This window comes from Paroedura picta, chromosome 3 (genome assembly GCF_049243985.1).
Source record: "Paroedura picta isolate Pp20150507F chromosome 3, Ppicta_v3.0, whole genome shotgun sequence".
NCBI classification, from domain to species: Eukaryota; Metazoa; Chordata; class Lepidosauria; order Squamata; family Gekkonidae; genus Paroedura; species Paroedura picta.
The window spans coordinates 126,445,733-126,463,125 of record NC_135371.1 but is presented as its reverse complement, the minus strand read 5'-3'; the positions used below and the strand labels follow the sequence as shown (position 1 = coordinate 126,463,125).

Here is a 17,393-nt window from a genome sequence, read left to right as displayed (position 1 = left end):
TGGTTGGCCTCAAATGTTCAGAGAGTCGACAAGAAGAGATACACATGGCTTTGCTATGTCTTCCCTCAAGCAGTAAGGCAGGCCACAGCAGAATTATAAGTGAGAAGGGACTTTTCTGCAGCATCCCTGTCAGCCAACCATTAGGCAGAAGGGGAAAACTCCCCCCACCACCACAAAAAAAGTAATGCATGCACATGCCCACAGACTCCACTGCATTTCTCTTGGAAATGCATCCCTTGCCTCAGTCAGGGGCTTTGCCGGGCAACAGCAAGCCTCTGACGGTGGAGGAGGGGCCTGGAGGGTATGGGAATCCCAGGCCTTTCCTTCCCCCTTGGGCCGGGGAGCCCTCCAGCCGCCTGGCAGAGCTTTTTCTGACAAACATGTAGCGCACTCTCTATGCAGAAGAAGACAATAGCTGAGAGGGGTGGTCCTAGACATTATATGTCTTAGAAGGTGGGCTCCAAAAAGAAACACTATAGAAGTATTTGTTGGGGCTACACCAAACAGATTTCCCTTGACCACCCAAGCTAAACTTCAGCATAGGTTTTAGATAGGAGTACATTATATAATAATATTTACCACTGAGGAAGATCGATAAGGGCCGAAATGCATTTGGTCTGTTCATGTGCAATTAGATCTCTATAGTTTTTACTTTGCCTTTAACATTATATCGGTGCACTTTAATAAATATTTGTTATAATTTTTGTATTGTTTTATAGCTCAACTTTTGAGTTCCTGACTTTGTTAAGGTTGGTTTTCTGTTTCCTTTTTGGTTTTGCATTTTGGAGAGATGGGCTTCAAGAACCTGTGGTTTGGAATGTTTGTTGAGTGTGGGAGGGGACTGAGCTTTGAGAATTGTGGCATAGTGGTTACAGATAAGCTTTCCAGAGCCATGTCCTCAGATATGTGAAAAAAATCAGACTGGAGACTCTTCTTAGGGGGAGATTACATGGCAACCAATTCCTCTCAGTTCTGCATTCAACGTCATTTCCCTTCTTGTGTGAATTAGGCCAGTGGTCCCCAACCTTTTTCCGGCTGGGGACCGGTGGGACAACTGCCCCACCCGCGCAGCGCGTCCGCACATGTGCCACGCGCGGCCGAAATTACGCATGCGCAAATTTGGCCATGCATGGCACATGTGCGCATGCACGGCCAGGCCCCAAAATACAAACAGTTGCTGGTAAGGGCTGGCCAAAGCCCATATACCAGGAGAGACATACCTACAGCACTTCACCCCAACCTGTCTGTGAGCCTCTACCATTGTCTCTAGATTGCTGCTCATCTCTACATTATAATGATCAGCTCTGTAGGCAAAAATGGCTACTTTGAAGGCCAGACTCTGAGGCATTGTATGATTTTGAAGTCCCAATCTCCAGGAATATTTCCAGACCAGGGGCAACCAACCTCCAGGTGGGGCCTGGAGAGCTCCTGGAATTGCAGGTCATCTACAGAGTATAAAGATCAGCTCCCCAGGCAGAAAGGGCTGCTTTGGAGTTTGGACACGGTTTTTGTGGAGAAGAAACATGTAAGGCCTCCCACGCAGGTAGTTGTTGCGTTGAAACACTTGAGTCCTACTGTACAGGACTGTCATGTCCCACAACTTTCCTCATTTTGCCTCAGACCACTGATTGAGCTGGCAGGTGGCTGGTGAGTGTGCTCCTCCCCCCCCTTTAGGCCTGCTGTGAAGGAGCCTTTAACAGCCCCTAACTGAGGGGAGGGAGGTATTTCCAAGAGCAATGCAGAGGAGTCTGTGGGGATACTTGTGCTTTTCTTTGAGGGGAGGAACTTTCCCCTTCTGCCTAATAGTTGGCTGACAGAAAAGCCCCTTCTCACTTAAAATACTGCTCTGGCTGGCCTCACTGCTGGAGGGAAGAAACAACCAAGTCATGTGCATTTCTTCTATGCGACTCTCTGCAGATTTGAGGACTACTGCACAGGATTGTTGTGCAGATGAAACAGGAGGCAAAAGAACCTCTGCAACAGCATCTGTTGGGCCGGGAGTTGGGCTGGGAACCTCTCATGTCACCTCTGCAAGGTGGCATGAGGGCTTCCCAGCCTAAGGGGGAAAGGAGGCCACCCCTCCTCCCAGCCCATTTACTGTGTCCCTGTCAGCAGCCAGGGGCAAACTGGCTGGGAGCTTGCCAGATTGCCCCTAGCTGGGCTGGGGGGGGGGCTGTGTCGCCTCCCTATTGGTCCAAAGTTCAGACTGGTCCCGCCCAATCTCCATCCACCTAGCCCTTAGCTTTCTATATTATACAGAGAAGTTGTTCCAGATAAGTTCAAAGTTTCTAAATCTTGGTTAAGTTTCTTAAATGTTAATTGTACTAGGATATAATGCCTGGAATTCAGTTCAATACATATGTAAACCTAATAGAGAGGAATATTATAGTTTAGTATTTTAAATATTTTCACATTCAGCATTTCATAAATTCTAGAAGACATATACAGGATTAACAAACTTTGAAAATTTACTTTTGCGTAGGAAAGAAACTAGAATTGGTATCTGCTCTTTATTCATGATATTTACAAATTATTCCTACAAATGAACCAGATTTTCCTTGAAAACAGGAGGGGGAGAAAATACTTAAGTGAACAGTTTCTAGCAATGAGTAGCATGCTGTTTTTCTTTTGGAGATGGCTTCCACCATACTTAAGAGTATGAAAAAAATTATAAGGTGCCATATAGCATCAATCTAGAGAGTCTAGATTCTAGACCAATCTTTTCCAACCTTTTGACCATTGAGAAACCCTGAAATATTTTTCAGGCATTGAGGAACCCCAGAAGTGGTGACATGCCCCTTCAGAGAAGTGTGTGTGGAAGTAAGATGTGGGAGCCAGCCAAATCAATTATCTTTTACCATGTCCATTGTGGAGAAAGAGAGTACGCCTATAGATCAACAGGTGACGTGGGCTCCAGTGACATGTAGTGATATCAGCAACCATCTGAACTTCTGGGAAAGGCCGTGTAACCCCTAGGGAGCTCTCATGAATTTCTACTCTGGAATCTAGGGCTCTCTTTAAAGTGTAATGTATGTTGACATACAAACTGCTGTGGCAGAGCAATCTATACCAGTGGGGCTGCATGTCTTCTCTCCTATGGCTTCCTACCATGGCTTCATTGGTGAGACACACAGAAGATTCTGAAGATTCTGCCCTAAGTCTTCCCATTGTCCTCCAGATTCGCCTCTACTTCTGCCCTAATATGCTTTTGCCCCACCCCTTGACCAGGGCTCAAATTTTTAAAAACTTGCACGTATTATTATAATACTCACTGTATTATTAAAGCAAGGTCATTTAAATTGCTTTGGCTTCTTCATAGGCAACAAAGTTTATGTCCTTTTCTTTCCCCTTGTTTTATGTTAGTGTTGAGAATGCTTCTGTGACATCTCTGAAGCATTCAGAAAGGGTTCACCATCACTGATCGCATCATTCCATCTACTCAATTTACAACAGCGAAATCAGTCAGGAATCTGGGCATGATCCTCTATTTTTCCTTGACAATGGAAGCTCAGATCTTGAGAGTAGCTCAGTTGGCTTTCTTCTATCACTACCAAGAGAGAGCCAGTTTGGTGTAGTTGTTAGGAGTGTGGACTTCTAATCTGGCATGCCAGGTTCGAATCTGCGCTCCCCCACATGCAACCAGCTGGGTGACCTTGGGCTCGCCACGGCACTGATGAAACTGTTCTGACCGAGCAGGGATATCAGGGCTCTCTCAGCCTCACCCACCCCACAGGGTGTCTGCTGTGGGGAGAGGAATGGGAAGGCGACTATAAGCCGCTTTGAGCCTCCTTCAGGTAAGGAAAAGCAGCATATAAGAACCAACTCTTCTTCTTCTTCAAGGGAAGCTACTAGTGCCCTATCTGACCACAGAACACCTTGCCACAGTGATCCATGCAACAGTCACCTCTAGACTGAATTGCTGCAACTCACTCTATGCAGGCCTTCCCTTCATAGTAATGAATTTTCATTCAGGAAGGAAGACCTTAGGTTGGGACTTAACAGAACTTTCAAGTGGGAGGAGCCAAATGCTATGTTACCACCTAAGGGAAGGCAGGAGCAGAAACATGAAGGGCAGATTAATGGGAGAATAAGAAGGGGCGAAGGAGCAGTCAGTCAAAGGCGCAAAACCACTGGCTGCCTAGCAACCGTCACCATATTTAGGAAATAGTTTTGCTGATGGATGTGAAGATGGAAAGCAGAATGTTAGATTGTAAATCACCCACATCCACCTTTCCAGCACTTTGTTTGTTTTATTCTGACTCCTGCCAGCTCTGTCCCAGCACACAATGCCTCTTCTTCCATACCTAAACAGCAGGAGGTTACATGGAAAGTTGACATCCAGTTCACTTCCTTGTCAGGTGATCCAAACTGATTTGGGCAGAACACAAGGATGAGAGAGAATCTGCCAAAGTAAACAGTAGGTGTGCTATGCCATCCACTCCCTGGCAGAAAGGAAAGAGGTATACAAGGCCTAGAATGTTAATTGTAAACGGAAGCAAAAAGGATTCAAATGGCTCAAATGAAATAAGGAAATTGACTGTATCAGGCCTGGGATTTCAGCTACAGCTTGGAGTTTGTTGCAATGTCATGACTTTTCCAATTCCTAGCAATTTAAAACCTCCCTGTTTTGTGATCCTATCAGCAGCCCCCTGAGGCTTATGATGAGTATGGCCCAAGAACTGAGTTGCCCTGTGTCATCTGGTAAAACCAACCTATGAGTGGAATTGAGTCAGCAGAAAAAGGCCAAGCAAAGCAGTAGTTTTGGGTGAAGAAGTTGGACTGAAGCACACATGGGCTACACCAGTGGTCCCCAACCTGCGGGCTGCAGCCCGGTGCCCGGCCACGAAGGCCATGGCGCCGGGCCGCGGTTCCCTCTCCCCGCCCCCCCCTGCAGTAAAAAACTTCCCAGGCCGCAAGCTTGCGGCCCTGGAAGCTTCTTACTGCGGGGGGGGGAGATGGAATCAGGGCCGCGAATGCGCACATGCGCCATGTGCAGCCAAAATCGCACATGCGCGGGACCACTGGGCTACACTATAAAATTCTAATCTGTTTTACATCCTGCCTTAGGGATATTAGCCTCCAAGTGGGACTTAGGGATCCCCTGAGTTACAGCTAATTTCCAGACTACAGAGATCAGTTCTCATGGAGAAAATGGATGCTTTGGAGGGTGGACTCTCTGGCATTGTGCCCCACTGAGGCCCCTGTCCTTCCCAGGCTCCATCACAAATTTCCAGGAGCTTCCTGATGTGGATCTGGCAACTCTACCCACCCTGGAGTGTGTGTATGTGGAGGAACCTGTCAACCCTCTGCAGAGTTCTTAAGTACTAATTCACGATCAAATGGGCAGCAGAGCCCATTTCATTGCCACTATTTCATTGACATTTCAACCAACGTGGCAGCTGTTTCAATAGTTACATTTTTGGTACTATTTAAAATGTGTTTTGCCTTGGAATTCAAGAAACATAACCTACTCCATTGTGAAGACAATCTAAAATGATTTCCCATTTTAAAAAGAAGCTTCAGGCTGTGATTCGACAGCTGGATACTGAAAGCCCTCTAGCAGGAAACAAGGATCTTGAAAAGGTTGCAAAAAATGTGATCGGCACTCAGATATGCCTTGTTCTCGGTGTCCATGTTATGTCAAATCAAACAGATCATCTGAGTGCCTTGACAGTTTGCTCAATGTAATTTTAAAAAGCAGCCTTTCAAGCAGTTTTTCATCTGTGCAGTGGTGGCAGTCAGCAGGAAGGCTAGCTGGGAAGCTGCTGCACACCTCTTTGGCTCTTTGGATTGGGGATGGGCATGAACCAAATTTCCCTGTGAAAATTCCCCATTTCTTTGCTAGCATGGAAGCCAAGATGAAATCCAGATTTTTCATATCCTGACCAGGATTTTAAATTGGAAAGAACTCGATCCTTTTATGTCTTCTTGAAGACACCAGAAACTAAGGCAGTAGATGAAGGACTTTCAAGTTTGCGGATTCCCTGCTGATATTTTCTCTCAGACTTCCCTTTAATTATGAAGAGGATACTTAGAACAGCTGGACCATGCAAAATCTGTAGTGTGCATAATTCAGAAGCACGTAAAGAGTGTTCTGCAGAGGGCTTCAGAGGAGATATGTATTTAGCATAGCTACACCTGGTACTTCCTGATGCTTTTCAGATATTCTCTTTCAATGTCCTGATGGGTTCACTAGAGACTTCTTGCTCCTTTGAGCATATTTCCTCCCTGCTTGCCTCCAAAACAGACAAAACAGACAGAATGAAGACAACAAACAGTTGTCTGCAGCTCATCATTTAACTGCTGCTCATTATTTAATGTCTAAATGCCTAAATGCTTATTTGCACACAGGCACTCTTGTCGCATGGAACGGGCTTTCGTGCACGCACAGCTGGAGGCATCCATCCGTTGGTGGCATCTGGCAGTGCTGGAGTCTGCAACAGCATGTAGCTCCACTTGATGTAAATTAGCATAAACATGCTCATATTGGGGAGGCCAGCATGGAAGCACAATACATACAGAGACAAGTCATGACATTTCCTACCTTCAGCCTAGCAAACTTGAGACAATGAAGGGAACCACAGTCTTTTGTTGATTCAGGTTTTTCTCCCAGTTAAGTGCCTTGGGCAAAAGTACAAGGGAGCGGGGGAAACCATGGTATGGTATTGTTTTTCTATTTAAACTGCATCAAACAGGACCATAGACAAGCAATATGCTCAGAGGCCCACAGGGAAGCTGGGTCAGCAGGGAGGGGGGGTGGGCAGAGACGCGGTGGTTCTGCTCGGAGGCCCGCTGGGAAGCCAGGGCCTCAGTGGCCAAGGGGGCAGGTGGAGAGTGCTTCCTTGCGGGTCTCCAAGCATGCCTGCCAAGTCAGAGACGCTGTGGACCTTCTCGGATGCTCGCTGGGAAACCGGGGCCTTGGCGGGGATGGGGGCGGGCAGGGAGTGCTTCCCTGTGGCCCTCCGAGCATGCCTGCTGCCTCGGAGATGCCGCGGGCCTGCTCAGAAGCCCACAGGGAAGCCGGGCCCTCGGCGGGGAGGGGGGAAGGTGGCGGTGGCTTCCCTGTGGGAGGCAGCGAGGGGGTGGCTGCGGGGTGCAGGGAACCCTTCAAAGCTTGTTGTTAGGGATGGGCTTTGATCTAGTACAGAATAAAATACAATTTATCAATAATTTAGCTTAAACATAACATATTATTAAAATCTTAAAACCATAAAAGTTTTAAGTCAATCAATTGTGCCAACCAATCAACCAATTGGTATATTAGTTTCAGTTTTTTGGGGGGAGGGTGGCCATGCAGAGGGAGCCCAATCAATGTTAAACTAGGTTGTCCTGATATTCATCGGCCTCAAGCAAATGCCTGGCAAAAGAGCTCTGTCTTGCAAGCCCTGTGGAATGTTGACAGCTCTATCAGGGTCCTTAGCTCTTCCGGGAGCTCATTCCACCACGTCAGGTCCAGGACTGAAAAGGTCCTGGTGCTGGTTGAGACCAGATGTACTTTTGTTGGGCCAGGGATCACCAGTTTGTTGGAATTGGATGATCTCAGTGTCCTTTGGGGGTGTATAATCAGCTATGCAGTCCCTCAGGGATGCCAGGCCCTGACTGCATATGAGCTTAGAAAAACAATTAAAATATTTACAAGGTTAAAGGTCCTGCAAACAAATCATAAGCCACTTTTTACTTGAACGGAAGAGTAACCATCCTTGGTTGTTGAGGGAGTATAAAAACCTTGCTGGGTCACACCAAAGCCTTATCTGATTCACAATGGATAACCAGATGCTTCCAGGCAGCAACAAATAGGGCATAATTGCAACAATTTTTGATGTGGAACATCTTCTGGTGCACCTCCTCAAACAGATATGAATACGGACGAGACATCCATAGTCCCACCCAAGGGAATGTGACAGAGGAGTCCAAGGCAGCTGAGGGGGCTGAGGCAGTACCTCACGGCACCGCTAACGGAGGACCAGCTAGCAGCCACAACACCTCTGGGGGCTGAGCCAGAGCCAGCACCACTGCCACGGCCGAGACAGCAGCTGTACTGGCTCCGGAGGCCCATCCAGCTCCTGAATCACCAGCGAGGGCCGAGGCAGTGGTGGAGGCAGCCCGAGGGTAAACAGGAAGGGGGAGGGAGTTTCTCTCTCTCTATGTGCTTTTGCTTGGGAGGGAGGGAGATTGGGAAACCAACAGGTAAGGAGGGAAATGGAGGGCGAGGAAAGGGAGTCTGTGTGGGTGTATGCAAGTCAGGGAGGGAGGGAACCAAGGAGGAGGTCGGGAAACCAACAGGTGAGGGGGGAAGGGAGTCTCTGTTTGTATATTTGTGTTTGCAAGGTAGGGAGGGGGCCCTGACCAAGTAGCCCTAGAGCAGGTATGTTCGACATACCTTCTGAGAGTCAGTATATTTTTGTTGGCATCCAGCAGTCAGCCCTTCAAAGAACACTGACATGGAGCATAATCATTTCATGTAGTCATGGTTTACAGCAATGGTAGAGCAATCTCAGCAGAGCAGGAAGGGATCAAAAGATATGCAACACCAGAGCAGGCAAGGGAGGGGACTAGTGGAGGAAGGCCACATCTCCACTTGCTGTCTTATAGCATTTAAAGGTGTCGGTGCATGTAAGGACTTGCATTCTTTAAAGCACACATAAGAGATCTGGCATAAGAAATTGAAAATGTAAATGTCATGACATTGGGGTCTACTTGCCAAACACTGACTGCAATGGTTTTCAAGCTTCATATCTCTATTTCACTATATCCAGAGAGCTCAAACATACATTGGGGTAAATCCTACCCCTGTCTTACCACTCTCCTGAGAAAGTATATTAATTAATTAATTGATTGACTGAAACATGTGTACCCAATCTTTCCTTTTGGCTCAAGTCTGAACCCTTCCTCCAAATTAAATGGTTTTTCCCCTGGAGAAAAATCCACTTAAACTGGGGGAGGGTTCTGTTAGACGTTATCATTAGCAAGAGCCAGCCAATGACTGCCAGAAAAGGGGTTAATTGTTGACACTTGTTGCTAGTTGAAACAGGCAAAGTGGGTCATGTGATTTGTTGAAGTAAAGTGTTTATGCCATTGGCTATATGTCTTGTTCTCACCTAAGCAACTGTAAACATAAGTTCTCTAAACTGCTTTAGCCAGAGAGGGAGATCCATCTTGGAGTTTAGCTATGTAACAGATAGGGTTAAAGAGCTCCGTCATGAGCTACAGGAAACTGTGCAATTTCTTGTTTTGTACCAGAGTTCCCCTACACTCATAGTTCTAGTAAAATGCTTTATTATACTTTAATGCTGCCATGTCTGGTTTCTTCATTTATATTTAACTCTGCTTTTTTAAATACAAAAAACCCAGCAGGTCCCTTTTGGCATAGTTTAAATTTGTAAAGAGATGCAAAGCATCAGGTTGTTTAAAAGAAGAATATAGTTTCATTATGAAGAGAAATAAACTTTGTATAGGAAAAGGAGAGAGGAGAGGGGTTCCTAGCTGTCTGCCTAACTGTTACCTGCAGTCATTCTGTCTGTTCTGGAGGCAAACAGGGAGGAATTATGCTCAAGGGAGCAGGAAGTTTCTAAGGAGCCAACTGGGACATGGAAGGTACATATCTGAAAAATATCATGGAGTCCCTAATCTAACTATGCAAAATACAGTTAGGATGCTCTTCATATTCTGTTCAGTCATGCACACTGCAGATCTTGCATATTCTAATAGTTCCTTAGACTGGAGGAAGGCTTCTTGAAGGATGCTTGGATCCACCCCATTGTGCCTTTCTTACAAGGGCAAAGCTTTAAACAATTCTGTAGATCCAGTTGTAAGACTTCATTGACAGCCTCTGTTCTTGACCCTTACATGTTCATTTGAAGATGGAAACCAAGTTCATACATATATGGACAAGCTGTCTCTGCATGTGGGCAAAACTGGCTTTCCCCCAGAGTTTCTGATTGCATAGAGAGCACCCTAAAAACCCAGTTGTAATTTTTCATAGGCTCTATTCCAAACTTCCTTGAAACGTCCAAACATTATGTCAGGCCAGGGCCTGCTGCCATTATTCTGCCCACAACTTTGCTGTACCCCTTTCCGAATAGTTTATCAGGAAAGACAAAAGAATAGGAAGCCTTCAAGCCAGCCCTGGGGGATGGGGAGTTCAAATTCAAGCTTAAAAGACCAAAGAGTCATTGATTTCCCATCTGCCTCAAATGGCTAATCAATCAACTTGAATCATGAGTGCAAAGAGACAAACTAAGGGGAAAGTCAAGGAGTGAAACAAGCATACCGTGGCTCAGCAGGTAACAACATAATCTAGCCAAGCTGTCTTAATAGGCGTGCTTCCTATAAATACATGGAAGAAGGATAGGGGACCAGGTGCAGAAAGGCCAAAACATAATGCTGAAAACACAGGAAAGCTTAAAGGTGTTCTCTGGATTGAAATAAATTGTTTTTGTGCATCTACAGCAATAGAGCCTATTTCACATGTGCCGTTACACTGTCCTTTGTTTATTGAAGCTAGGCATGATATATTGGGATCTCTTGTCAACTCTGACATTCAGTGCTCTGGTAATTCTATTATTTTTAGAATTGTTGTTTTCAAATAATGTGGGCTGGCTGGAAGCTGTTGCTAGATTCCTTGCATATGTTTTTAAATGTTCTTAGTGTTCATTGTTTTATTGATCCACTCTGTCTTCGTTGTATCCATAATCCCACCAACCTATGATTTAGGGGATTGAAAATGAAATAAAGAAAAGGAAAACATAATGAAGACTATTTATTTTTTTCAAACAATTCTTTCCAAGTTTTCACAAATTTAATACTCTATTCTTATGGAGAGGCATACACTTTTGTAGGTTTTATGGAAAATATATAGCAACATGTAAATAATGAGACTGGATTCCACTACTACAATATGAGTTAAAATTCATTGGCTTTTCTTGGGGGATGATGCTTCTTGGAAAGTGGAGGGAGCACACTGGAGTCGTGTTTGCATTTTATTTTAAGGCAATGGGTCCTGTTCCCAATACCCTTTGGCTCTTCTGGGATTGGTCCATATGTTAGGTCTCTTGATTTCTTACCTCAATGGTAACAACAATAGTGGATCACGTTGTAGAAATAACGTTGTAGGACTCCCGCCATCTGCTATTTCCAGCAAGATTAGGGCGTGAGTATATTATGTGATTTTGTAATGCAGTTAGTTGGAATCTAAGGCAAAAATGCAAGAAGAATAAAGAACATAGGGATATATTGAAAAATAAAGAACATAGGGATAGAAGAAAAAAGGATATCTCCTTCAAAACTCATACACTACTGGGGGGGGCTGTACCCCACTTTTTACTACCCAAAGGAGTCTCAAAGCAACTTACAATCGCCTAACCTTCCTCTCCTCACAGCAGATACCCTGTTAGTTTTTGCACAAGGAATTTTGCTGCCCTGGCTCCTGTAGGGGAGTACAAATCCAGGGTGGATGAGGTGCACCAGGCCCAATGCTCTCCTGTGTGGGAGGAGGAAGAGGCGTGCCCCAGCTCAAACTCCAGCCTGCAGCCTGGCAAAAGCCTCTGGTGCAGAAATGGTCCCTGTGCAGTAGGTTAGGCTGAGAGAACTCCAAAAGAAAACTGCTATCCACATGTTACATTGAACACTTGTAAATCCTACCTGTATATGTGTATATCTCTTTGCAAAAAATGAGCCAATGCACAATAAAATGATGAATGAAACTGAGGGCCAGTAGCTGGATAGATGTGGGGTTTGTTTTATATGTTCAGCTATACATGCATTGACTGTAACATGAAAATTAATTCACATACAATAAACAATAAAATGTACACTGTACTCAGATTGTACATGTGTTACTGTGATTTGTGAACAGGTCAAACACTGCAAGATGAGGTAAGACACATCAGCCCCAACCTAGAGGGTTGTGCGTCACAAGGACTGTTTATGCACTGGAGGTTTCATGCCAGGCTGCAGGCTAGAGTTTTAGTTGTGGCAGGTTGCCCCACCTCTTCTGGCACCCACATGGGGGAGCATTTGGCCCTGTGTACCTCATCCGCCTCCGATTTGTGCTCCTGCATGGGAACTGAGGTAGTGAAGTTCCCAGTGCATAAACGGTCAAGCAGAGAACATATATATCTGTTACCATTATTTAAAACAGCCAAAGACCCAGGAGACTCAGGTAAGTTAGGCCATACACTATAGAAATTTTACCAGGGGGGGGGCAGCTCAGTGTACATTTGGGTTCCTTCAATTGTTAAGGCATTCCAGGACTGTGACGGCTTTGGTCCCAGTCTAGCAGGGTAGGAGACCTTAGTCTTACTCTTCTGTCTGTAGATTCAGGTGGGTGCTGTGTTGGTCTGAAGCAGCAGAACAAAGTTTGAGTCCAATGGCACCTTGAAGACGAACAAAGTTTTATTCAAGATAGAGGCTTCCATGTGCACGCACACTTCTTCAAGTACAATGAAATCGAAATGTCCTCTTTCTATAGATCTGCAACCACAATGAGCAAAAAGCTTTCTCCAAAGAACTGGGTAAAGCTGGAAGGACCATGTCTGCTTCCATGTTTTATTTGTGTGTGCTGCATCATGTAGAGAAACCGTGCAGCTCTTGACAGCAGCATGAATGGGCAGCTTTGAATGGAAAAATAGCCTCAGAGCTTGGATGTATTTCAGGAGGAGCTCACCAAACTGCCTCCCTCTAGCAGCTGCAGAAATGGAATGGTATGGAATTCCCTTCCCCACCCAACTGCCAATCATTCTTCTGATTGTGAGTGATGGTGCTCCTGTCAAAGGCAGAAACAAAGCTGCCATCCATCCAGAAAGTGAAAAAGTGATTTTTTTTTGTTTTTAACAGTTTACATACCCTAGAGAATTCTGCAGAGCTCCACTGGGGCCCAGAAAAGGAAGTGTACTCGAAGTGCCCTCTGCACATATATTGCATACACAGAGAAACACACTAAGAATTAGGGCATGAACATTATGATTGGGTCATCTTACCTTAATCCCTCCTTATCACACAAGGTGACTTCCTGATTTAATCACTTGACCTATTCTGTTGTAATCCATCTTGAGCACTGTTCTTAGTAACTTTTATTAATGAGCAATAATTGGTTGTGCCACTGAGCCAGGCTATATCTTGATAATAAATAACATGTTTCTGTTGCAGCAGTGTGTGTGTGTGGGGGGGGGGTGTTGTTTTCACTTGGAATTCCTGAACCTTTATCTTCTCAGGACAAAATCTGAGTCCGATGTCACCTTTAAGAGTAACAGAGTTTTATTCAAGGCATGAGCTTCCATGTACATATACACTTCCTCAGACAAACTCACACCTTGAATAAAACTTTACTGGTCTTAAAGGTGACAGCAGACTCAAATTTTGTCCTGTGACTTCAGACCAATACAGCTACCCACCTGAATCTAGCCAACTGTTCTCGATGACAAAAGAAGAAGTGTCTATCCCCTGGGGTCACAGGCAGGTCATTAAAGCGACCTACTTATCAAGCACGGATTCACTGGAGTTGGTCCCCCCTCTGCGCCTGCTCAGTCAGATGCCTCCTTTAAATAACCTTAGAAAGAATATGTGGCAGATGTGAGCAATTCTGTCTGCCAAATGCCTAGTAAACATGTCACTGCGAATTACAGATAAATGCAAATCAGTTTCATTGGGGACAGATTAAAAGCTTCCTGACATGGAACAATTCATCTGGACAGCTTTGTGCAGATGTAATGGTTGAAGGGAAGTAAGAAGGCTTTGACCCCACTCTTGCCACCAAAATGGCTCATTTATGAGCTCTCAGTCATGTTTGGTTATATTGTCAGTGTTCCACTTACCTCTGCTCTTACCTGTCTTCGTGTTCATTCTGTTGCCCCCATAGCTTCCTGGAAAACTGGGAACAAAAAGGGTTGGAAAGACTGAAAAGGGTGTTTGGGAGCAATTGAATGTACCACCCTGGGCTTTTCCTGATTCCAGAAATCCACTATGGTACCAACAAAAGGGCAAGATATGCCTATGAGAAACAAAGGCTATTGTCACTCCATTGGGACTGACTCAGATAGCTTAGGCAAGCCCAATATCATCAGATCTCATAAGCTAAGTAAGGTTGACCCTGGCTAGTATTTGGATGGAGACCTCTAAGAGACATTGGAGGCATGATGCAGAGGTTGGTAATGGCAAACCAACTCCCAGTGTCTCTTGCCTGGCTACCTGACTGTCCTAGGACACATGCCATATAATAAATAAATAAATAAATATTAATAATCCATCAAGACACCCACATCTGCAGGGGTTACAAGAAGACATTGATCTAAACCTCAGTAAATAACACTCCACAGATTTCAAATCTCTCCCAATGAGCCATTTAACTCTGTTCTGGTACAGAAAACCAAGTCAAAGATATGATATATACTAGGAATAGGCACCATGATTTTTTGACACAGCCCCATGGCTGTCATGGCTGATATGAAGTCTTGAGTCACAATCTTTAGGCAGGCCTTTGTATTTATGCTGAAGTTCCTAAACACCTTGTCTCAAAAATTACCAATTAAAATAAATTGAACTTCAACCCATATGAAGGTGTTTGTGTACACCACTTGGCTCAAAGTCCAAATAAACAACGTGGGCTGGAAGGAGCTGACTGCACCTAGAAAAAGTTCCACTGCTTCTAGTAAGACATGTGCAAAATTGCAGAGGAAGTTCCTCTTACCTACTACATATCCTTGTATTCTGAATACTCCAGTGGAGTTTCGCTAAGCATTAATGAAATGATTGTAGCTTGATCATTTTTAAAAGCCCTATACATCCTTAAGAAGTGAAAACTACACAAAGCCAAAACAATCCTGCTGCTGTATTACAATTCAAAGTGTGCTATAGGACCCAGAACTATAAAGAAAGAGGGTCCTACATCCATGTCAAACATTAGGCAACTGAAATCAAACATGATTGGCTCATAAAACAAACATTGTTCTAACAGAGACTGCTAGCAGCAAGGTCACTGCATTGCCCCATTGGAGGCATTTGAGGATTTTATGGAGACTGAAAAAAGACGTCAACTCTAAGTGAAGACACAATTAATAATAAGGAATCAACAATAGCATATATTGTGGATGCAGCAGGAGCTAGTACAGATAGCTCAAAGAAAATTGCAAGTCGTTCTGGATGACTGCATATCCAATGAAAAGCAAAGTCTTTATTACTCCATATTAAAGCTATTCCAAATAAAAAGAGAAGGCCCCAAGAGAAGCAAAACATGCCAGAATCAGTCAGCCTCTCTTATTTTATGAGGGATCGGGTGACTTCTGTGGGCTCTATCAGTTGGTCCCAATAGCTGTTGTTTTTGCCACAGGGCTCTCTTTCCAGTTAGATGGGGATTCCTACATCCTTTGGATAAGGCTGCCAACTAAATTTTCACTTATAAATGCAGACAGAGCCCAGGCAAAATGTACCAAAAAATCCTACAGGGATATAGTCTAAAGAGGAACCTTCAGTTTTGTCTTAATATTTTAAACATCAAAATGGTGTTTTGGGCCAAGCCTTCTTCCCACTGCTTTCTTATGCCAGAAATGAGCCAGATTGGGAAAGAGAAGAAAATCTGGGGTGCAACCAGGTAAGACTGGTGGTGACAGGGGGGGCAGGAGTTTTTAGCTAACTGAAGTCATCTACCCTTTCTGATGGAAAATAATATCTCCCTCATTATGCTTTAAAAATGAATGAGACAAAAGACCAAAAGAGGGAGTGTACAATAGGTCTATATAAAAAAAGAAACCAAAAAGAATCCAATATACACTATCACCATAGACACTATAATTTTACAAAGCCTTTCCTGCATTGTTTATAACTAAAAATATTCCAGTTTGTACAAACAAGATTTCTGTTCAGAAATTAAATGTGTTACAAGTTGAAATGAATGAGGCAGAGATGGGAATAAACTGCTGACATTATATCTAGTTCAAGTCATAAGTCATATATGTACAAAATTAAATTATTCCAAGCCTCCTTGGGAATCCAATTTTGGCCTTAAAAGTGGGGTTAAAAGGCAAAGTAAACAAAAGGGGGGCATCGCTTACAGAAATAGCAGGCAGATTCTTGTGTGACTTTGCTTTGGTTACCAGGCCACACCCATCTGGAATCCATCCCTGTTGCTCTCAAAGATCCAGTTGCTGTTATATAGTTACGACCATGGCAGAGGAGCCTTGCCAAGAGGTGCAGCCAACAAATGGAGCCTAATTAGATAGTGATTTGTATATTGCAGGGACGAAAGCAGACAGCTTAATGAAAGGGTCTAGAGAACCTGCCTGAGATGAACAAGCATTTACAGGGCTGAGAGCATGAAGCTCAGAGTTAATAGGACTGCTATCTTCCTCTTCCACATTAACCCTTCCCCTGTACAACTTAGTCTACAGATCTGTCAATAGCACATTGATGAGCCTATAAAGTAACTACTGCAGCACAGAGCTGTAGCACACTTCTGTTTTTAAAAGCCACTTCCCCAGAAATTTTGTTTCCATTATTATGAGGTGTTTATGCCCACTAACTGTGAAATAAGCCTGTATGGTGCACAGAGTCATCTTGCTGTAGTGGTTAACAGCAGTGGCCTCTAATCTGGAGAACTGGGTTTGATTTCCCACTCCTCCACAAACTTGGGCAAACTTGGGCCAGTCACAGTCACTCTCAGCCCCACCTGCCTCACAGGGTGCCTCACAGGGTGCCTGTTATGGGATTAGGAAGGGAAAGCGATTGTAAGCTCTTCTTAATACATAAAGGTGTCCATGCTTTTTCCTATGTAGATATGATCATTGCATTAAAAATTTCATATATGAAGAGGCACTCAGAAGAGAATGTCACAAAGAGGATTTAGAGGGAGGGACTGTAACTCAATGGTAGGGAGCATCTGTTTTAAATATAGAAGGTCCCCAGTTCCATCCGCAGCATTTGCAGTAGAAAGGATCAAGTAGTAAGTGATGTAAAAGACCTGAGACCTTGGAAAGCCACTGCTTATCAGATTAGACAATACTGACCTTGATAGACCAAAGATGACCCAGCATAAGGCAGCTTCATGAGCTCAGAAGAGGTGTATTTTCACTCCCAAGAAATGTTTTACTGGATGGAGGGATCTAAAAAGGACAACAAACTGAGGTTCACTACTACACTGTAGATCCTCCTGATAAGATTGCATTAAGTAGATGCATGTACGTTAGCCTATCAAGCAAGTGGCAGCTGAAGAAGTGGAGCAGGAATGAGGAAATGTGGAGCATGATGACATAATATCAAATCACACATCTGCTTTAATGAAATATTACTGGGAGACACAGGAAGGAGTCTTACATTTAGGGGTTCAAAACAAGTGTCCATGTCAACACTACCCTTTGAATAGCGTGAACAGCTTCAGCACTAGAGTCCTCAGCCTTTCTGAACCA

General features: G+C 44.3%; 1 long non-coding RNA gene across 1 annotated transcript; it reads right to left on the bottom strand.

Moving 5' to 3' along the window:
• Positions 1–11,135: 11,135 nt before the first annotated feature.
• LOC143831461 (uncharacterized) lies at positions 11,136–17,076 on the bottom strand. The gene is made up of 3 exons (XR_013228885.1): positions 16,995–17,076; positions 13,812–13,867; positions 11,136–11,190 (listed from the first exon to the last, which is right to left on the bottom strand). It is a non-coding gene; the product is annotated as an uncharacterized LOC143831461 (long non-coding RNA).
• Between the last annotated feature and the right edge of the window lie 317 nt (positions 17,077–17,393).